General features: G+C 38.5%; 1 long non-coding RNA gene across 2 annotated transcripts in view; it reads right to left on the bottom strand.

The window, feature by feature from the left end:
* LOC106019880 (uncharacterized) overlaps nt 1-22527 on the bottom strand; it is a 187607-nt gene extending 165080 nt beyond the window's left edge. The window contains exon 1 of one of the 2 annotated variants that reach the window (XR_011808448.1): nt 21840-22527. This is a non-coding gene — a long non-coding RNA (uncharacterized lncRNA). Of the gene's footprint in view, nt 1-18484; nt 20051-21839 lie in introns of those variants that run through there. The other variant, XR_011808449.1, reaches the window with a different exon arrangement.
* Nucleotides 22528-23715: the final 1188 nt, after the last annotated feature.

The following is a 23715-nucleotide window of genomic DNA, read 5'->3' as shown; positions in this document are numbered from 1 at the left end:
AAATATGAAATCAGCTTTTCCTTGAGGATGGAGGGAGAGAAATGAGTTTGTGTGCAGAGGCTCTACGTTTCGAGTCTATAAAAACCATTATGCTAGAAAAGATAAACTTTTGCATCTTCTGTTTGAAGGTCACTCTCAGTGTAGTAACTATTAGATTGTGATGATTTGAATGTTCCAGTCTGACCCTGGAATTCACCTATACTCCTGCAAAAGTAAGTATTGTTTTTGTGGGGCAAAACTTCACAAGCAAAACAAATGGCAGTCTTCTGAAAGCAAAAATTGTGCGGTTTCAGTAATGCAAATACAATCAACAGCAAAAGCACTGTGAGAAAGAAACTCTGCGTGGTTACTGGGAAATGACTTTGCTGGAGGGAAGGCACCAGCCTGGAACACCTGAGGCTTCAAGACCAACAGATACATGCTCTTACCACTTTCCTTCTGGCAGGCAAACAGTGGAAGCATTAACATATTTCTGAATTGTTGACCATAGGTGGCAAGCAAGAAGACAGCATGACAAGCCTCATGTCATAAATTCAGTTTCTAACCACAGTTATGAGTAACAGGAATTATGTAAGAGGGTTTTGCTTATTCAAAAGAAATAGCGAAACCATGAAAGCTATTAAATCCCAAAGACTACAGAAATACATCTATATTTATACCTGTAATCTAATCTATGCAAAGCAGATGTTTCCAACAGCAATATGTAGACATTACAGTAAAGGTTTCCAGAAGTGTGTTGCTAGTTTAAAAAAAAAAAAAAGCCTCCTGCTGAACCCACTGTCTGAACAGTTTGTCTCCCTGATTGGGATTTCCTGGTAATACCACAAATTTCCTTGCCTTTCTTCCTTGTCAGACTGCTAATATGAATTTATTTTGGTGTGGCCCAGTAATATGTTACCCCTCAACTCAAAAATAATGTCTCTCCAGGGTAATGCGTTGGATCTTCACCATAAAGGCAACTCCTCCATCCCAAAATCTGACTAGACAGCCAAGCTTTCTCAAATTATAGACAGCACATGTCTATGGGTCCCAGCAGTGAAAGACTCACCCAGAGTCACAGCTTCTGCCGTGGGGAGCAAATCACCAAGTTTACGCGTGGTAAGGAGCACCCATGACAATTAGATTTGGACCATATTTTTTTTTATTCAGTTTCAAAAAGAGCAAGTTCTCAAAAGTAAGAGGAGATAACTGAGCTGAGTGCCTGTTTCTCAACAGATGTCTTTGCCAAATATGAGGTACAGCAGCAAAAATGTGTTTCTTCACTCATCCCCACGCCAAGTTATACCTCCTTCTGGTTTTCCCTTTTGACTTATGTGAGTTTTTATTTCCTCTCACCTCCTCTCCCACTGTTTGTTGAAATGCATACTTTCACACAGGAATTAATAACGGAGCAATCAAACGGTCATCCAAAGATCAAAAACTTAAGCTGTTGTTTTCAAGCTTTGTTTATGTTTATTAAACTTTTCTAGCTCATTTCATTATTTTTCTGCTTACCCACCCTGCCAAACACCTCTTTGGTGGATAATAAAATAATCCAAATAACAGAAAAACAGACATCTCATCCAATTTCTCTTGGCAGGCAAGAAGGAATGGGATATACCAGATAATTATGAAAAGAAAAAAAAAAAAAAGAAAAAAAAAAAGAATATCACACATCCACAAGTATTTTGTAAATATAAAGACCTCACTATCTGATTATCTCTATTTCCTTCTAGGTGTTCCAAGTCTTCAGAAAATGACATGATATATATGTATCGGGACATAAAATCTTAGCCTCTGTGTGCCTCTGAGTACCCGTCTATGTCAGCCACCACAGCTGATCAAAAATTTAAAAGTCTTGGTTTTAAAACAGCCTTTAAAGAACAATGATGGAAAGCATCAAAACTGATATCAGTAAATATTCTTCACAAAGGAAACGGGGACAGGAGTAGAGAAAGCCTGGTTATGATGCTATTAATAAAAGATGGAGAGTTTAATTTCAGTATCTTTTCACAGGTTATTAGCAGGCTGATAACTAGGACAGTGTTCATTCATAGTTGCTACACTTCTTCATGCAAACAAAGATCAGTTTTAATAAAATGGAGTCTGCCTGATCTTCAACCGCTTTGTGTTATTAATACTATGTAATTTTCCACCTTAGCCTCACAGTGCTGTTCCTGTCCCTTGGCTACAAAAGGTGTTGTCTTAATAAGCAGCATAAGAGCATGTTTGAAGCACTGGGCTTGGGTCACTGAGAGAAGCCAAGCATTTTGTAAACCCACTGACATCCCTGGGCTGAAGCTTGCACCTCCTGACCCAGGCTGTGCTCTGTAGATCACGATCCAGCTAATGAGGTTGCATGTACTTGTAATTTCCATCACTTTTCCATAATGCATGGCTGAAGAAGGGGGACATCAGGCTGGGCAGCTCCAGCCTGAGAATTTGTGACTAGACAGCTTAATTTCCATTCAAAACGCACCTGGAAAAAGGGACTCCCCATTCCCCCAGAGCACCACAGCAGTACTGGTATTCAGCAGAGCACTGCTCGCAGCTCCCCACACCCAACGCGTGCGCAGGTACAGCAGCCCCCGGCCATAGTCTTGCAGCAGCAATACTTTGCACCCTGCAGAAGGGAGCAATGTTGTCAGCATCTCCTGAGCACATCTGCTAGTCCTTCTGGCCTCCAATTAACATCTCCATCACTATTCACCCGAACTGCTGTTATAAGCAAATTAAGAAACATATTGGGGGAAAACGTATTCTCCTGCTTGGATAGGTCATGATCAGTCAAATACTGTAAAAAATCCTGCCACTCTTATCTGCCTCTCTCAGTAGAACAGCTATTACAGAGCCTAAGAGAGAACAACATTTTTTTCTGCCTTTCAGTGACTCTTTTAGCAACCAAGTCAAATACAATTCTGAGCTGACTGTACTATGTTTCATTTAAGAAGGGCTGTCTTTTCAGTGCATTATATTAGACTTGGGGGGATGCTGCAAAAAATATAAAGGCAACATAACAGGGTCAAATTTGTTATACTCTTATAAGCCCCAAAGTACACTTCTGGCATTGTCCTGCATTTCACTGATTAAAACATTAGACAGGCTGTATGTTTTCAGTTTATCTCCCATGTTTCACCCACCGTTAAAACTAGCTGTGCAAAAAACATGGGCTTTCACACATTAGCATTTCCAAGGATTTTATAGTCATTCCGTAGGCTGAAATTGGGGTAAACATTGTCTTCAATCCAATGCAAGAGGTGCCATGACTTGCCAGTGTGATGACAACCCTTGGGATGCTGAACAGTGTCACGAGGCAAAGGACCAGCAGGAGGCTGGACTGCAGGTAGAGGATCTTCTGCTGTTTGTAAACAGGGAAACTGAACCTTCACCAAAAAGGGCTGTAAGGATATGGAGTTGTCCCTGGCTTGTCATCACCTCTGGATCTCAACTCCTAAAGGAGTCAAACCTCTGAAAGGAAAAAATAATAATAAAAAATAAAATAAAATGCTGTTCAGCATTCAGTATCCAAAGGAGCTGAATGGGATTCTACTGATCTTACAAAAGCTCTTATTTCCACTATCACTAAATAAATATGAATTCTTAAAAAAAAAATGTGCTTACACCATCACATTTCTCTCTCTTCCTCCCCTCTGTCCCCCACCATGCTTCCAAGCACTGACAGGTGGGAGGTAAAAGAAAGAAGTAAAAGAGAGAAATAATCTAACCTTGGTTATTTTAGAAGGAGTTCTTAACCACTGTAAATCACACAGCCAATTTTCTCCCATTTAGAAATCCCCAGTCCCAAATAACATTTACTAAGATTTCTGAAATTATGGTAAAGTTGCACTGTTATTAAAGTCACTGAGTGAATGGAATAAAGTGGTGTAGTTGTGTGCAGCTGCAAAATAGAAAATATTAGTGCTTTGAGTTTGAAGTTATCTCAGAAAATGTGTTGTGTGCCATTAGAATCAATTGATTAATAAAAAGTTTAAGAAATAGAGGCCAGCCAAACTAATCATTGCCAAATCTTCTGGATATTCAGCCATTTAATTTAGAAAAAAAAAAATGGCAGTAGGAATACAAACTTTGGTGGATGTTTTTCCTGGAAAGGACTATGGGGTTTTTAATGACATAATCTCGGTCTTTCATCCAGCAATTTCTGAAGTATATCCAAGAACACTGTAATTCCACTCATTGCTAACACTTGAGTTTCTAGAGAATAGATTTTGGACTTGTTAGCTGACTTTTTCAATCCTACTGTAGGATTTAGGGCGCTCATTCTCTATAGTTCTTCATTTTACAAGATATCAGGACATCATTATTTTGTTGGAGCTACAATATGCCAGGTGTGTGTGGCTGTGTAATTACAAGAAATGATTATTGTAGAAATAATCAATTACTTGTTCGAGTGTTCCATCTACACATCAGTAACTACACTGAGGAGGTGATTCTTGAGTATCTGGTGCAACCTCAAGGAAAACACTGAGAGAAAAGCTGCATCATAGACCTCCAGAGCAGGTAGTATCATGATGGGAACCTCAATAATTCAGCAGTAGATATCCTGATTATCCACATCCTTATGTCTGATGGAAAATGGTAACTTTAGCACAGCAAATCATGAAGACACTTGTGGAAAATCTAATCACTCTCAAAATTCACCGTCATTTGGACTTCGGGCTGCTGATATTTATGTATTCATACGTTTCAAAAATACTAACAAGCTTCACAGCTTTCTGATCAAATACATTCAGTCTACAGTATTAATATTTTTAGTATTAATGATAGATCTTGGGCTGCATGACTGGGAGAGCAATGACTTTCCATTTGTGACCACTGAAATTGTGTGGGCTCACCAGTGTTCCAGAGGCATTTGGATAATGCCTTTAAGAACAGGCTTTAACTTTTCATTAGCCCTGAAATGGTCAGGCAGTTGGACTTGATCTTTTTAGGTCCCTTCCAACTGAACTATTGTACAGTATTTTATTCTATAAATCAGTCATAACTGTTAGTATGCCAAATTATTCAACAGATATTAACAATAAGAGTAAGTAACCTAAATATGTCCTGGGTACTGGCCTAAATAAGTCCTAAATATGCTAAAATCTTGCAATCCAGCTGTAAGACCTGCTGTCATTTCATACTAATATCCAAATTTCAGAAACAAAGTTATTCAACAGGATTTACAGAAATACAAGCATGGTTGGCGAAGTGATTTATCACACCAGTGACACTACCTTTGAAACAGTCCACCCTCTAACACAGGAGCTTTATTCAAACCATATACATATCATATGTAAAACTAAGATTTTTAGTCTATATTAGTAAGATCTCACCAATCTTTTGGCCAGATATGTGGGCAGTCTTGGGAATGTGAACATAGTACATATAAGAAATCTACGCAGATTCAGCTTCCTTACATGAAAAATGATCACAGGGTCTTTGTTGCTGCTACTTTTTGCAGTATGTGTCTGGTAACACCTCCACATACCTCAGCAGTTGCTTTTTCTACTTCAGCTGTGACATCTTTCCTTTATCTTCCCAAGGACAGTTTCATTGGCTTCCTTTATCTCCTGTTCTACTTAGGGAGTTTTAAATCACACGGTGGCAGCTATTCTTCCCATTACTTTTTATGGTTCGGTCATTGGTTACTCATGCAAATGTGCTGCCAGCTACAGACTGCTTGGCCTAAAACCCTGTCTCTGATGGCCCTCTTAGGATGAAGGTGGCGACCATCCAAATCAAGGTCTGACATGGTATGTGCCTCCACCCCTCAGCACCTCCAGGGATGTAGTCAGTACTAGAGCTAAAAGTTATTTCTGGTTTATGCCCTTGATCAGCACAAGAAGCACCTACCCAGTCTTAGCTCTCTGGGCAAGTTGTCAGTTTGGTACTTCTCATCACTCAGCCAATAATGACGCTATAAGTCACTGACATAAAATTTCCCACATTTGCATTAACTACCACTGGCCATTTGCCACTACCCAGGTGGACATTTCACTAGGGATTGCTGGATGGGCAGCACAGCTTGCTAGAAATCCACAATGTTAGGTGCTTTCAGAGGCTTCAGCTACCTGGATCATCTTAAAGGAAAGACAGAAGCCTTTTGCAGCTTTGATGAATAGATGCTTTAGGATCTTTTTGTTTCAAGAGGTAAAGCTTTTTGTAATAAACCCTCCAAATAATCAGTTCTGACAGCACTCGTCCCACTTCAGCCTATTTACACAGTTATCCAAATTATGAATCAATGCTTATTCTTTCTCATTCATTCTCTTGAGGAATGAAAAAGAAATATTAGTATACATCACTCATGAAAATGCCTTAAACTACTGGAAACAGTCTGAGAGCAAGTGCTGTTGTGTAAACACTACAGTCATTTTTCTGTCTCCTATACAATAGCTGGCATGAACAATAAAAATAAATGTTCCTATTGATTTCCTATCCGTTATTCCTTTTCATTCCCAAGGCATATTATTGAAAATATATCAACACACATTCTATATGAAGAAAGAGACAAGTATATATATCTTAACATTATAGTCACTAATGGAAAGGCTGCATTAAAAAAGCATGATTTAACCTTATGAAATCATGTCGTCATATTTTTCTTCATTCATTGCTTCAACATGGCTGACTTTTGGTTCTCTCCAAAAATCTGCCAGTATATTTATTACTGGCTTATTGTGTCAAGTACTGAGCCTTTCTTAGATAGTTTAAGCATCTGTAAGGTTCTGCCTAAAACAGTTAAATGTCCCGTTGAGTAACATAGCCCTCTTCCTATATATCAAATAATATATTTTCCTTAAACATCCAATGAAAAGTGTTTTTCCAGTAAGCAAACTGCATGTTGCCTGATTTTGCAATGCAACTCAGTGTGTGCATGTAGTTCCTGCTGTATCTTCCCTTTCTGCTGTCTCCTGCCTCCCAGAAAGAGCTGCAGAGAAGCACCAGAGGAGCAGACTGGAGTAAGGAGCTCCCAGGGGACTGTGGTCATAGCAGAAGTGAACCAACAACAACCATGGGTCCTGTTCTGCCTTACGTCTTCTTGAGTGACAAGCAAAAAGTGAAAGAGGGTCAACATATGATGAAATTATAACTAACGTCTGCAGACTGAAGGAAAAAGAGTTAAAAGGCAAATGTCAAAATGTCTAAAATTTTGCATCCAGATCTATTTTTGGAGGTACTCAGATGAAGAGCTCAAGGTGCAGTACACCAAAGATTTACCACCTTCGCCTCCCTGCTGAAATATATCACTTAGCTCAGGATGTTTCCATTTCCTTTGGAACCATACTGGTTACATCCAGATCTAAAAGGCTTTATACTCCAAAATTAGAGCAGCTCCACATGCTGCTCAGCTCCAGTGACCCAGCACTGTGTTACTCAGTCTGCACCTTCTTTCATTTCCTTGAGAACTACCTCTGTGCCAAACTATACTGTTTTTACTAACTGCATGGTTCCCCTCTGCCCATGGACAAGACCAGCAGAAGAGGCAGAGTAAGTAACTTAATGTTTCACATTTGGGTGCTTTGCTATAATTAAAATGAGTCTTGTACATGAAATCTAACTATTAGCCATGATTTTTGCTCTGTATCTGTAGAGCATCCTGTAAAAACCCTAAAACCTTCCTCAATCTCTCTCTCTGTCTGTCTCTCTCTCTCATTACCTTATGTTAATTTTAGGCTTGTTTCCTTTATAGAAAAGGCATTATACTACTGTCATTACAGAAAAGAGTGCAAAGTACTTCCTATTGTCATCACTAGAAAATTAACCTTAGAACCATTTAAACCTAATTGAGGAATTTTTTTCTGAATAGGTGCTTTCATACTACCTTCATGGCACAGTAATTCTGGCTATCATAAAAATGTCTTTTGATGGCACAACTTTCCTCTTTCAAGAATAATCACAAAATTATTCTAGTTTTATATACAAAATTCAGTGCAGCCTTGGCTCCAGGTTTCACAATGGTTTCTCTATCCACTTGCAAAAATGGATACTAATGGTCCTGCCACCACTCCAAGTGCATGTACAAGTATTAAATGCACTCATTTAAGAAGCTGACAACAGCAATCCAGGTGAGTAGTTAATTCTCTATGCAAGATGATATATACGCTTAGGACCAGAATGATTATTTTAACTTTTTGCACCTAACCTAAAGCACACGAATACTTAACTCTCTGACAAGTGAATAAAGATGTGTAATTACAGACAATGAGGTCAGCCTTGGACAGCTGGAATTAGACACCTTTCACCCATGAGGGTGCCTCTACAGCACTGCCAGTTTTAAAGGGATTGTGGAGGACTATGATCATATAATAAGAACTTTGCCTAATCACCTTGAAAAGCTGGGCTAAGTCCAAAACTTCATGGCAAATTTTACAATACCTGTGTCAATTGAAAAACATGTTTCTTGTTGAGACCTACTGAAATCAAATAAAGAGTTCAGCTGAAAATGGCCATCTTAAAGGAAACAGTTACTCCTGTGAATTATTGTACACATGTTCATTGAACTCAACATTACTGAAGTTTTTTTATATGTATCGATGGCATCAAAGCCTAAATAACACTTAACATTGGCTTGCTTACCACACTCCAGTTCTTAATACAGCAAAAGAAATAGCCTTCTCCACTAGTTATCTAAGATATAAAAATAGTATTTCAAAATACTTGTATCACATTAAAAAGAATTTTAGAATAGTCTATCCACAAAGCTACTTTGACTTTTAGTTACAACCATCACTGAAAGGTAAAATTAATATACTTAATATCTGATTAAAAACTTTAAACAAACATCAAAATAATGGTTGATTAAGTTGAAATTAACATGGCCTTTCGTGTTCATTTACTTTTTACTAGTATCAGTTAGTTAAATAAAAGATATTACCTCTCCCTATAAACCTTGCCTTTTCTTCTACTCTTCAGCCATAATAGCTACAGCATTATCATAACCCATTCCCTCTCCCAGGGCACTCCATCCCCTCAGCTGTGCAGCAGGGATGACCAGAATTCAATCTGCCTGTATCCAGCATCTCAAGATCCCCAAACTGATATGATAGGTGTCATGCCAAGGAGTCTTCTCAGATGCATTGATGTCTTCCCCCAGTCCACATTAGGCTCCACAATTTTATTTCTGAACACTTGGATGCTGCTCCCACTGAAGCAGAGAACTTGCATCCCAAGCTAGCAAAGGCTTTAAAAAGTGCTTTATTACCAGTGCATGCATATAAGTGTGGGATTTCTCTGCACAGACTGATTTTTAAAAGCCCAGTTTCTGACAGATGGAAGTCTTAAGCAGCTACATTCTTCTTATTTATGTGCAAAGATCCTCTGTGAAGATAAAGATTCATTTGTTCTCCTGAAAAAAAGTCTTCTAAGTAAGGAGTGGGAATGTAATGCATGTATTCAACCCCTCTCAAGTTTAATTCATTTACTCATTATCTCAAAGATCTTCTCAAGCTGTCGACACAGAAAGGCAGAACACTTTAGTTTACTACCACTTCATTTTCAAGAAGCATTATATGAATATTACCTGTGCAATAAACTGGTGAGTTATAAGTATCTGTAAGCTACATTTTTGAGTTTGCCCTGAATTTCCAAAAACACTCAAGTGATTTAAGGTGTCCTGATTTTATATTCTCAAAAGCAACCAACTGCAGGTTACTAGGGATCCTTAACCTTGACATCTGCTATTCTGTTTTGTGTGACAGAAACCTGTCTACATCATCTGCGTGCATGGGTGTTCACCACTTTGAAACTCTCTCCCTGGTGGAGGTTGGATGCACAAACCCATAGGCTCCCAGACATAGCAAGTTGTTCTGTAAAGATGAACTCCCAGAGACTTGCTTAGGCATAGGCAGTGGGATTCAGAGCAGAAGAAAGATTACAGCTGAAGGAGTCCTTGCTTAAATCGGTAGGCCACAAAGCCAATGATCACTTTAACCAATTCTGCAAGCCCTACTGGTGTTAAAATGCATGTGCCAAGGTAAGACACATCTAAAAATAATTACTATGAGTAAAGTACAGTAGATAATGTGAGCCACAAAAGCAGGACCAGTTGCCTGGAAGTAAAGCTGAAATGTTAATGAGTTGTAAAAGCACCTATTTAGCGAGAGAATCTGTTACTTCATTTATTAGAACCTTTTTCTTTCTTCTTTTTTTTTTTTTTTTGGCTTGAGCAAGTTTAGCAATAAAATTCCCTTTCATTTTTGCCATCTACCTTCCTATCAACTATATCATCTGCTTTCAAGCTTCATTGTTAATCTTATTCTGAAGGCAATTTAAAAACCACTAGATCTCAGTTCTTTCCAGACACAGTTGCTATGGTTACATATATGCCAATATACATCTGGATGAAAGGAGGAAGAACATCTGACTGTTTGCCTTTTAAAAGGGAGAGCATTATAAGCCACAGTTAAAAGTATAAAAGTACAGCTGAAGATCATTTCCCCAGCTCTGCTTCAAGTCAGTGGAGGCAAAGCTGGACTCCATGCCTCCCCCATCTCCCATGGACAAACAGCGTGCAGATTGGCCATGCTGCTCTCAGAAAGCACTTCTGCATGACTTCTACTCTGTTAAGACTTACACTCTGTGTCATGTCCAGTTCTGCTTTATTTTGCTGGTTATTTCCCCTCCTTTTCTCACACTACACTACCTTTGGCAACTACTTGGCCTTATGGTTATTGACTCAGACAAGATTCAGTTTTCAGAAGCAGACAAGGCACATCTAGCAAGCTATTATTTTGCCTCAGTGTCACCAGTGAATAGCACTTACTGCCACAATTGGGCCAGTCAGGCCAACCATACTCTGGAGAAAGCAAGAAAAAAATCTAAAGTGTCAGTGTTTTTCACAGCACTCTGCTTCTTTCTTATACCTGAATATAACAGTTATTCAGGTCATTAGTCACTATTTGAAGATTCATATTTTTATTAGTGTGGAAAAAGTTGTTGCCTCTCAACTACATATACCCTGGAAGATCAAATTCTGTAGCTTTAGCTCAAGACATTGATCCGTGCACAGAGAACTTAAGTCCATGTGAATTTACTTCAAGTCTTCCAAGAGAAAAGGTGACTGTTCGCTTTGCTTGTCTTGCAAAATTATAAGACATCTTTTCTTAAGTGAGTATAGTTCTTACCAGAGCACAGATCTACCATATAGGCTCTACCTTGATTTTTTTCAGAGAAAAACTTTATTATAAACCAATTCAGTACTTTGTCCATCAAAATTATTGAAGCGGCTCCCTACCCCATACACAAGATGCATCCCTGTACGAGCTTCAGAGAAGAGAAGCTCCACAAATAAACTATTTCTCCCTATGAGCCAGGACCCAGGGCAAAAAAATGCGACAGAGTCTTATGAGCTGATCAGAACAGACTGAGCAAGAAAAATGTCTTCTTACTATCAAAAATAATGACCAGGCAAATGATGAATATGCACGCACTATGTCTTTCTTACCATCAACTACAGTGAGGCAATAAGAGGAACCAAATGTTGAAAATCCCTCTCCCTTGGGAAACCTCCACTTTACTTATGTTTATGCTCTATTCCAGTGCCATGAAAATTAACATTAAATTTACAGTGTATTAACACATTTGCACAAAGCCTAAGCAGGGATGAGATAGTCATTACTGATACTAAGCTACTGATACTTAAATAATTGCTTTCCTTTATCAACCTTATTATCAAATGATCTTGTTACAGCTAAAGAATTACCTATAATCATTTGCACAGAGAGGATTTTAAGTCTGATCAGAAAAGAATCATTAAACAGTAATTAAAATACCGCATGTGCTCTCTGTATTTGGCTCAAAAGCTTGCAAGAGCAGCGTGTTAAACAATTCCTGCTAAGTGCAGAGATAAAGCAAGGTATGTCTGTACTGAGTGCACAACTGGGAGCTGGAAACATGACTTTAGTCCATTTATAAAGTTTTCTCATTAGGTTTCGATTCAGGAGTAATGCCAAAATGGTATTTAAAGGATATTCAATCACTCATGACAGAAAAGCTAGACTGACATCGCACAAATAGTGTTTGATTATTACCAATCTATCATGTCAGTAAGCAGGAGGAAAAGATACATTTCAATTGATTTCAAAAGATCACCATGACAAATGGGTTCCAGGAAGCTGGGCAACAACAGATTTCGGATCCTGATTAATTTTGTATAAACAAAACTGCATACTCTGGCCTTTCTTAAGAATACAGCACAATCCTCAATGCAAAATTCAAGCAGTTATATGACCAAACACTGGGTTATTTTCTTACCAGTCTTTTATTTGATTCTTGTGTTTGCAGACTAAAGCCCCATAGTGCATCAGTCTGTTCAGCTCTCCAAGAGGTAGTGGACTCTACAACGCTCATTAAAATTCTAGACTTCTACTCAGTTGTAACATTGTCATGGTAAGTAAGAAGTGAAATAGTGTCCTTGAGAAAATGACCCCAAATATTTGGGGGACAATTAGAGTTGGTCAAATTACATGTGAGGAAGTAATACAATCAGAAAGACTATGCTCCAAACACAATAGAAAGGGAATGTTACCCACTGGCACTGTACTGCACAATCTGCTACCCACAGCCACTCTGAAGGGGTACCAGGTATCTCCGCCAATAAACAGACCTGTTGGTTGAAGCAACATTCTCCACTGCATCATTTTTGACTTGCTATGGACACTGGTGGTGAAATTTGATGTGTATTGTTCTCCAGAAACAACACAGAGATTTTCCCGTATTTTCCACGATCCCAGATTTGTTTGCCAGGTAAGCATGGAAGAAATATTGGCCTGCCAAACATCAGGAAAAAGGGAGGTAAAAATAGTAATCACAAGTTAAAAATAGTGATTACAAAAAAGTCACAATCTAACACTGCTCAAACACCGAGTGCTTACAGAAAGGTTACCAGCAAAAAAAAAGACCAAAGGGTTCCTTTGGTCTTTTTTTTTGTTTGATTGTTTGTTTTGGAAAGGAAAGGAAAGGAAAGGAAAGGAAAGGAAAGGAAAGGAAAGGAAAGGAAAGGAAAGGAAAGGAAAGGAAAGGAAAGGAAAGGAAAGGAAAGGAAAGGAAAGGAAAGGAAAGGAAAGGAAAGGAAAGGAAAGGAAAGGAAAGGAAAGGAAAGGAAAGGAAAGGAAAGGAAAGGAAAGGAAAGGAAAGGAAAGGAAAGGAAAGGAAAGGAAAGGAAAGGAAAGAAGAAAAAGAAAATCACATGGAAGTATATGAGATATATTTGTTATATTATCTGGTGAATAAGACAAATAAATCCTTGCAGAAACTCCCATTATTTCCAGCTTTTCCATGTAAGGTATCTAGATCTTTTTCTGGGGCTTCTCCGCTCAGTATACCACAGAATGTATATTAAATTTTAAAAGTCCCTTAAAGATGCCTTTCTAGTGGTGGAGAAAAAGAGGGAACAAGGGAGAACTTCTTCTGTGCAGGCTATTACCTGTATAGCTAGAACCACGTAACTAGGAGATACCGTTGAATATTACTGCATGTCATAGAAGACTAAGTGCAAGAAGTCATAAAAAACACAAGTTCCTTCATCACGCTCCTCTCACATTAACTCTGGTGGTCAGGGCAATCAACATGAAGAGAAGTGTTACCCCTTTCCCTAATGTGAATAATGATTAACTAAGACTATCTAGCAATGAGGGAAATATTCCAACAATTAATGGGGGAAGTGTGAAATGCAATCTGCTGGTTTATTCATCAGCTGAGGAACTTAAGAAAAGAATTAAGGTGAACAGTAATTGATATGGGTTGAGGTAGTGAAAAAAAAAGGAGAATTAACCCTGTGGTTCAGTCTTCTTCTCTGGTGCACTGGAGCAATTGTAAAAAATAAATAAATAAATAAAAATAACATTTGCCTTTGCAGTGGTTACATGAATATGAATCAGTGAGAGGCAGTTTTTCATTGGAATGACCGAATGTAGAGACCATTTTTTGGCACTTCTACCATGCTTCCTTCTTCTGGCAACTGGGAAGAAGCACAGTACATTTGAGTGACACCCAACAGACAGATACATTACAAAGGCTTTGGGAAATTCCCCGAATTTCAGATAGTGATCCGGAATTCTGCATTGCAAAGCGAAGAGGAGAGCAGAAAAGCAGTTTGCTTCCATATGTGTCCATAGTTGTTCCTTCTTCACTGAGGTTACAACCATGGCTGAATGCCTGAAAGTCTGATTTCAAACTTCTCTTAAGATCAGTTTCTCAGCACAAACATCTTTATTTCTAGTTGCAATGGCAATGGCTTCCAGAAGGAACATCCCTAGATTATCTCACAGTGATTCTGAGCTACAAGGTTTAATCATGATTAGCTAACAGCATGCTAAACATAATTTCTCCTGGTCTAGTAAGGCTATAAAACTCAGTCAGGAGCACAGCAGCCATTTATTCTTCAGAACAAATTTTGCACTGTGATAAGCTTTTACTCATGTTTTCAGTGACACTGTTCATAAAGTGAGGGGCTACTCACTGAGAGTAAGAGAAGCAGAAATGAGATCTGTGATTGGTATCAATCCTTGTAAAGTTATACAAACCACAAAAAAAGTCATCTCTCCGGTCAGCTCCTATAGGATGTTCTGAGCACATGTAAAAACAGAACTGCTGACCTAATTATTTCACGTCTCATAAGAACATTAAAAATAAATAAATAAAATAAAAATCTGTTCTCGGATCTGAAGCCTTGTGTGACAAGTTCCAGTCCATTTACTAAAAGCCCTTGACATACAGAATTCATAGCCACTTTGACAGCCTTAGTTAGAAGCATGCCATTATAATCTGTCGCTCAATGTAACTATTACCCCAAAATGATGTTCCTGCATATTCAGCCTGTGAGACATGGGCAGGCAGCAAAGAGAGAGGGAGCTGGGATAGCTTGGCACCTGAAGTGGGCTTCACTGCCTCACACTCACTGATGGCTGAAGAATGCACTTTGAAGTTAATCACATAGCTTTCACCTCAATAACCAGTGTAGACCTTGAATGTTTAATTATGCTACTGGTTTTATACCTAATCAATCTTTTTCATTAAAATCCAGCGAAGCAGACAACTGAGATAATTACTGAAGAATCATCTTAATTAAAAATTTTAGCTTCTAATTAAGAGTCATTGTTTACCTCATCAGAAAGCCATTAGGATTCAGGACAAGGTTGCCCTGTTCATTATGTTTCCACTCTTTTTTCTTTTTTTTTTTTTTAAGCTTTGAGCAAAGAGAATGATACAGGTTTTTATGTTAAAAAAAAAAAAAAAAAGAAAAAGAACTATTATAGTTGTCCCAAGAAAATGAAGAACATGCACTAGCCAGTGTCACCATTTGTTAGAAGCCCCATAGCATATTTACATCCAGAGTAATTACTGGATATCTTTGCATATAAATTGAGGCTGCATCAGTCCTTGAAGATAAAGCTATTTCTACACTTAGAATGGACATGACCTCCTAAAAGATTTTTTAATTCCTTTCCAGCTAAAATAAATATAATTTCAAAATTCCTCAACCCTTCTATCCTTCAATCAGAAGCTTCTCTCTGCTTTTTACTGCTATTTTCACAAATGCTCATCAGATTGTGGTCCACTTCAACTTCAGGAGAGCACAATCAGTCATTTCAACTAGGGAACTAGAAATGCATAGCAGTCAAATGCTGTCACTGAAGATGTGCAGCTTCACCACACCGATACTCACTGCAAGATATTGGCACCAGCCATGCAAGTGCAATGATGCTTCAACTGGCAGAATTGATCAGGGAAAAGAATTATCCACTCCTAACCCTTGCAGTTTTCCCCTCTCTGTACATTTATAGGCAGAAAGCAAAAAACAAAAACATCTCCATATGGAAGATTTTTCCATCTGTACTTCTAGCATGCAAATTTTTAAAAATCATGATGATGTCAGACTAAAATGCTGAGTTCAGGCATTTGAAATGCAAAGGTAAACACCTCTAGGTAAAATGGTTGCTTGTAAGCACTGACCATCTGCTATAGAAAAAGCAAATGATGTTAGGATCAGCAGTAAAACAAAATAAAGCCTATTTTATAGAAACATCTTGTGCCATGTATTTTTATTTATTTTTAGTGGAATCCTGAAGGACGTGGTATAAAGAACAATACAAATATTCAGTTACACTTCTCAATAGACCAGTATTTCTGACCCAGGGAGTTCACACTGAGAACAAAAAAAATTATCATTAAACTATACATTCATCACACAATCCACACAAACTTCACATACATCAACAACAACAACAACAAAAATCCCCACACCACTGACCAAAAAAAAGAAAATCACAACACTGACAAACATGGACAAATACACAGACTTCACCCCTCATCCCTTCACCACATTATAACAACACAAATTCTTCCCACATATTATGTACTCTAACAACACCCAGTCCATGAGGACCTGAGAAGACAGTAAGTATTAAGAGTACAGAGAATTTCTTCTTCATGAAAGCTCTGTAACCTGTAAGTAGGTAAAGGTCGAAAAGGCTGCTAGAGAATTCATATAAAACTTTCAGGTACCACCTGGATATTACTAATTTAAGTAATAATTGTCTCTATCTGTAAGAATGACAATTGTCCATAATACAAGATAGCCTACTATGGTGCGGAAGAAAGTACTGGATTATAGGTTTAGGGTGTTTTTTTGTTTTTGTTTTTTTGTTTGTTTGTTTGTTTTTAGTGGGTGAGAAAGACAGAAGAAACAGAAGACAATTAAAAGGCAACTACACAGAAGAGTAAATAACAGCAGCTCCTATCTGTTTTCAGACAAAGAACTCAGTTTTACTAACCAGTGCCAGCACTTCTTAGTCAGCTGTCCTTGCTCTAACCTGTAATAAAATCTGATTGCAGGAGTCTGAAGCAGTTCTTGCTCCACTCAACAAATAATTTGAGAATACACAATGGAGCGGTAGGCAACCAGCTATAGTATAACAATACCCTGGATCGCACACCAAGATGGAGATTTTAGGGGGGTCTGAAATGCTAATAGGTTTACATTTGCCTAGGACACTAACTCAGTGGAAAGGCAAGATAAAAGGTTATGTCTACTGATACACCTGGGTGATCTTACTGAAGTTTCAGGTGACTTACCCTAATTTAACATTTAGATCTTCAATTTATTGTCAAATACGGGCTGTACAATTTCTAAGGCACAAATGTTCCTACTGCACCATCATTGAACTGACCAAAGTTCAATTAGACTCTTTTCCAGCAAGAGTCTCAGGCCACATCCTGTAAGTGTATTCAGATATCGGAGGTCAAATTGGACTCCTCAAGCTTTCTGACTTTGATGAGTGAGTCCTGTGTACATTCCCACCACTGCACTAGAAAAAACTTTTTAAAAAGATTGAGAGACAGAAAGGCAGATATTTTATTTTGACAGAAGAGAAGCAGAGGAAGACCTGCACCATAGCCTCACCATTAGAGAATTCACACCTATCATACCTTTGTACATTTAATCTCCCAAGTGAAAATGGCCTCTCATCACTGGGATCTTGGATTTAGAGGAAGGAGGACTGAGAACAAGAACAAGTCTATCACTTTAAGAAACAACTAAGTTCTCTAAATTCCAAAGCAGGTTTATGATTGGTCATCCAAAACAAGAGTGAAGCATTTATTTCCAGTAAAGCGTTCATAAGAGAGATTTTCAGTACTGTGTCTGTGGGAGTTCAGGAACCTCTGCACTCAGCTCTATTGATTCTCAGTTGTCAGCACCTCTGCCTCCCCATGCAGTACAAGGAAGCCTATGTAGTTTGATTTAGGACAGATGCCTTCCAGTTACAAGATGCCTTCTAGGGTAACAAGAAGCCTAGTCCTTGTAAAGCTAATCCCTATCCACCATTACAGAGTTGGCTGTGAGTCATTTACTGGTCAAGAATGTGCCCATATAAAGACTTTATTGTAGACACTAATGGAAAACACATGCCAAACTAGTTACTTATTACAGCTGTAGGAAAGCTAATGACATGAAACAGCCACAGTGCCTCTCTACTTACCCCCCATAAAAGTTCAGGTCTGTCTCTTTAATTGGCAGAACTAAATCAATTTATCACTTAATTATGTGTCAATTTATGAAGAAAAGTGACGTCTGATTTGCTTGCAATCCTACTTATCAGACCTGGAGTGGCTAGAAAATCAGAGATTTAAACATAAAAAAAACTCCTGCCTTATCCACATGCACTCAGCTTAGCAGCTGCTTTAACAAAATAAATTATCTGCTTAGCTGAGTAACCAAATTTCAGAGGTTCTGAAGTGCAACAGTAGTGAGGAGTAAGAAGTCGTAAGGTAAATGTAAAGATTTTGTAGGCTAGTAAAATGTATTTCTAACTTGGGTAGATGAGCAAAGCTTTGTCTTCCCATTCTTTTGCTATGCAGAAAACTCTGAAATGAACACCAGAAGAAAAGATTCAGCCTTTTAAGCACATGATGTAAATAGCTCACAATCCTCATGTCTACCTATTTACTCTAAATTTACAGAGGGATTTTACAAAGTCTGAGTAACACTTAATACTACACCTACCTGAGGCCCCAGGACAGAAATGTCCATATTTGCCCTGCTGCTAGGGCTGCTTTGCTCAGATAGTTGTAGGTCCTTGTCTCTGGGACAACAATGGCAGTGCCCCCTGCAAAAACAGGAATATTAACATATAGTGATGCAAGGCTTACCATATTAAGAACTGGGAACAGCCAGACAGCAGCAGGCTCTTCTTCTAAGTGAATAAAAAGTTAGTAGTAAAGAAACCTCTCCTCAAAGGAGACCTAGCACAAGACAAGCTGCGTTTGAGTCTTTTGCAAGAGATGTGCTCATTTGGGTCAGTCTGAGGATGGAGAAGTACAGAGAGGCCTCTGATTATAGTTATCCTTTCTGGGGAAAGCTAATCAGCTTACCCCCACCTGCCTGCAACACTGAAGGCAGCACTGCAACTGCCACTGCAACACAGGCAGCCTGGGGACAGGGAAAGTGCATCAAAACTAGTCCATGCATGCCCACACTCGCCTTCAAAGCAGAGTGGCTAAAAGGTATGAAACAGAGTGAGAGAAGAGATAATAAGAAGAATCTATAGATAAACAGGCGTTTTAATAGATCCAGGAAAGGTGCTAGCATTACTCAAAACTTACAGAAAGTTTAATAACTGTAGCCTAGACAGAGAATAAAAGAAGAGCCGAGTCAATAACCAAACCCAAGTACTGCATGATGTGAATGACACCAGCAGGATACCGGAGACATTTGCTACATGTAGCAATGAGGTACAGTGTTAAAGGAAAACTGTCAAAAGCCTAGATTTCAGCCTGATAATCACAACAGAGTGGAAAAAAAGTAGGAAGAAAAAAAAAGAAAAAAGTTTAGCATTGGGACCGAGAGCTGCAAAAATCATTAATCTTGGTAACATACAATAGGATCCACATAAGCTCAAGGCAGATGATGATCCTGAGAGATTTCCTGACATGTTGGAGGGCATATGACATCTGCTAGGACATTGGAGAACTCAAGCTATCACTGAAGGCAGTGTCAGTGGTGCATGCAGAGCAATGAGTGCTATTAGTATTAAGGCCAAAGCTGGGGAGGATCTCCAACATACGGTATAATTAAGCATAATGGGAAAGGTGGAGGAGTCCTCAGAATGGGTTAGTCTGATTGCTGCAAGTAATAAAACACCAAGCACATGCTGAGTCAGTCTGAATGTGCACAGGCCCTTGAGTCCCACGCACAGCTAAAACAGGGAAAATTGTACCACAGCCACCCTCCCAGATGTAACTTGTAAGCATTCCACAGAGATAGGAACAGCATGAAGGAGCAGGCACAGTCTACTTTTATCTGCTGGGGAAGCAGAGAGGGTGTTACTTTCATTACTCTGCTAGGAGAAAATCTCTTCTATACATTAGAAAGACAGGCTAAAGCTGAAGTGCAATCTAGGCTGTTGCAGCACCAGAGAGGAGCAAAACAAAATGACTTTAGGCTAATTGCAAAGGGTAGGACATGCAATCAAAACCTGAGTTACAAAAAGCACTGTAAGCACTTCGTACCTCAGAAAAGGTGATGAGATTAAGAGAGTGGAAGTGATATCACCTAATCTTCAAAGGACAAAACTTGCAAACCACTAACCAAAAAAAAGAAAACAAAAAAAGAAAAAAAAAAAAAGGAAAAAAAAAAAAAAAAAGGCTGTGGACTCCCTGTTAATAATTAAACAAAGATTGTAAGAAATCTCTCAGCACCAATATGAGGCCTGAGGGCGTTAGGGATAGGAGAAAGCAACTGGTAGTGAAGGAGAGGGACAACAACATCCAAAACATAAATGATAGTATCACAGTCAAATGACAAAACTCAGGATACTTCAGTGAAAACAGGAAGGTGCTTCCCATCCAGCAGCTGCAGCAGTAGACTGTCAGGAAGACAAAACAGCAACGCTGGTGGCAGAGAAGCAGACAGGCTGAGATAGACAACTACTTGTCACTGCATGTCAGAAACACTTGCACTTATCTGATTGTCACACACCTGACAGAAGCTGAAGACAAGCCTAGAGAACATCCTGGACAGGTCTGCACAATTAAGGTTTCACCATGCTATCCAAAGCCATCAAGTAAAAAATTAAAGTCAAAAAAGACAGAAAATTCTGTAGCAGCTCTAGCAGCTCTTTACTCATGCAACATGAAAATGGAATGTGAAAGAGAAGGGATAGATGTTCACTCACACCTGTGACTCTGCCAACAGAAATGGGGAAGCGCAGGAAGAAGCACAGTGTGTTGATACCACTGATTTCTTTTTAATGCAGATAATGAGGCCTGGAAGTCAGACACACAGCATCAATTTCCCTTGACCAATATAGATGTTTGGACTTAAAAAAAATAAAAAAATAAAAAAAATCAGGCTCTCTAGGTGGGATATGAACTAGTCCAGAAGAAGATTAGAGGGAAAAAAAAAAGGGGGGGGGGGGATTTCACAGCATATTTCCTGCAGGCATTTGGAAGAAAGCCCATGAGGGATACTGATGCATGGACTTGTAAAAAAGGCAAGCAAGAGCACAGGAATTTTCCAGAAAAAAAAAGGCTTCGCAAGCAAAATATACTCTCTTAGAGTGTTTTATTTATGTAAAGTATCAGGAAAAATAAATAAAAAATAAATAAAAAATAAAAAAAAAGGAAGCAATGATAGTTCATGATGCACCTAATAGAGGCTTGACAGCAATTGGTACCTGATTTATATGAACATAGCCAAAACCACTACCTGCTGATACTTGATTATTACAGTCGTTTTGTCAAAGTAACTCAACTTAGAAACACATTATACAGCTCTGCAATGACTCAGACCACAGTAATATTCACCCAGCAATGTATTTACAGCAAGCTAATTTGGAATAATGGCTTGCAATGCATACGCAAGGAATTCTGCAGATTTGCAAAGGACAGTATTTCATACGCACAACAAGTAGTTTGTATTAGCTACAGTCCAATGGAAATGCTGAAAACACACATTTGAGTAACTAACTAGATGTTACTTGAGACAAATGAAGAGGGATTGAAATCCTTACCTCAGTTTATTACATTACCCAAACCAAGCTGTGGAGCTTTATCAGCACTGAATCTAAAAGTGCAAGAAGCAGACTATCTCAAAACAGGTGTAATACACAGAGGTGCAAATCACTAGCCAAAATACAGTATGATGGGAAAAAATAATGGAAATTTCTGTATAAAATGTCAGTTTGATAAAACTTTTCATGAGAAACATCAGTATAGTAACAAGAGGAGAAGAATATACCACATTCTTCTGTAATATAGAATATTGTAATACAGGTATATATAGAGTACCATAACACAGAATACTACCTCACCTACAGTAAACACAGCAGATAACCCCAGAAAGAATCTGCTGAACCTACCAACGTGGCTAATCACTGAGAAGTTGTCACTCTTGTTAATGTTCCTGTACCGTTTCCTCAGGTTACATGTTCCCTTCTTGTGGCTGATGGGCCTTCTCTTATCTGACCAGAAGATCTGCTCTGCAAAGCACCCAAGCAAATTCTGCAACCACACATATAAAAATTGGATTAATAGAAAATTAAATATAAAATATCACAGGATTGAACATTAAGAGCATTAAGCACATTAAGACTCAAGCATTCAAGTAGTTAGAGAATACCAAGATGACATTAATTCATGCATGCCTCATTCTGTCCCAGCAGGCGTAAGCACCATGAAAAATTTAAGTGTTTCTTTTCACCCATAACCCCTCCTTCATTCCCTGATAGATGCAAGGAAAGTGGCAAAACCAGGGCTGCAGAAAGGATTGAACCCAGAGGTGCTGTAGAAACCATCCAGCTGTAAGGTATTTCCCACTTTCAATGGTTTACAATTTAATGCTACTAAACAAACAAGAACAGAAGGTAAAACACAGGGAGAAGAAACTTATCTGGGGTGGTGCAGCATAACAGAATTTAAACTGGGACCAACACTAGTCTTCCTGAACTCCAGTTCAAAGTTTACTCTTTAGATGTGGCATCACATGAAAAGTCAACCACTAGCCAGTAATTTGGGAACACCACAGGATGCCATGAAGCAATCAGTGTGGTTCAGTTTGACTTTGAGAACGCCAGAGTATTCACAGGGAAAGAATGCTTCCTCCCAGGCTCACAAGTCTTGCAGTCTCTGCTAAAGCAAACTAGACCTGCTCTGAGTAAACAGTCCTTGGGTGCATAGATATGTAACAGAAATTCAGATTTTATTCAAATCTTTAAAATAAGGAGGACTTATTTTTCATAATCCAAAGAAGCAGACTACAGGATGATGCCTCCCTCTGGACAATTATAAGCAATGACATATTTCTAGTAATAACAGCAGCCTGAATATGTAATGGATTAAAAGTACACGGGAAGAGATGATTAACAGACAGTCTGTTATGGGCTCCCTAAAGTAACATTTTCTAAAATATTAATATTTAATTATGGAGGTGGCAGCAGATTGCAGGGTTTCCCTTCTTTTTTATTCTTGTTCTCCTTATCTAACACTAAAATATTAGAGATAATGAGAAATCATGTACCTGTGTAAACTCTAATAGCAGTAATATGGCAAAGCAGTAAAAGAAAAAAGAAAAAAAAAATAAAAAAGGATAGGCCTCAAGCTGTTCATAGGGTCTCTGGTAATTGGAAGAGTCAATGGCTATATGATTCAAGAAAATACCTTCCCTAGAGAAGGAGACTGACTGTCCCACATTTATACAGCATCTAACCAACACTAAGCAGGCTTTCCTTTGCATATTATTGGTGCCAGCCCAATGAGGCAGAAAATTGCATCGTGTCAGTTAATTTCCCAATCTTTGTTTTCATTGTATTAATCTTTTGGCTTTGCTTCACTTTATAATTTGAAGGCTCAGCAAGAAGCAAACCAAATGGAAATTCAGCTTACTTTCATGTCTAACTGAATGTGGTCGTTGCAGTTTTGGAAAGTTTAATTCTGCGTAATCTCACCCATGAATAATAATCATCTGGTTTTGTATGCAGACATATTAGTGGTTATTAAAGACTGCCTTAAAAATTCTTGGGATTGTGCCCAAAAGCCAGTCACCAAAACATGATTAACAAATAGGTTACAGGAAGATAGGGGTTTTTTAAGCAGAATTGTGTGCCCTGTTGCTATTGAAGAAAAGTAAAGAAAGCTGCCTACTTCCTGAACTTGACTAATAATTTTAAAGTTTACTGTTTCCAAACTGGAAATTCAGATGCTGAGGATGTTGAAACAGAGTGGTTATCTTGGAAAAAG

Source organism: Anas platyrhynchos, chromosome 3 (genome assembly GCF_047663525.1).
Source record: "Anas platyrhynchos isolate ZD024472 breed Pekin duck chromosome 3, IASCAAS_PekinDuck_T2T, whole genome shotgun sequence".
In the NCBI taxonomy this organism is placed as follows: Eukaryota; Metazoa; Chordata; class Aves; order Anseriformes; family Anatidae; genus Anas; species Anas platyrhynchos.
This window is presented reverse-complemented; position numbering and strand designations above follow the sequence as displayed.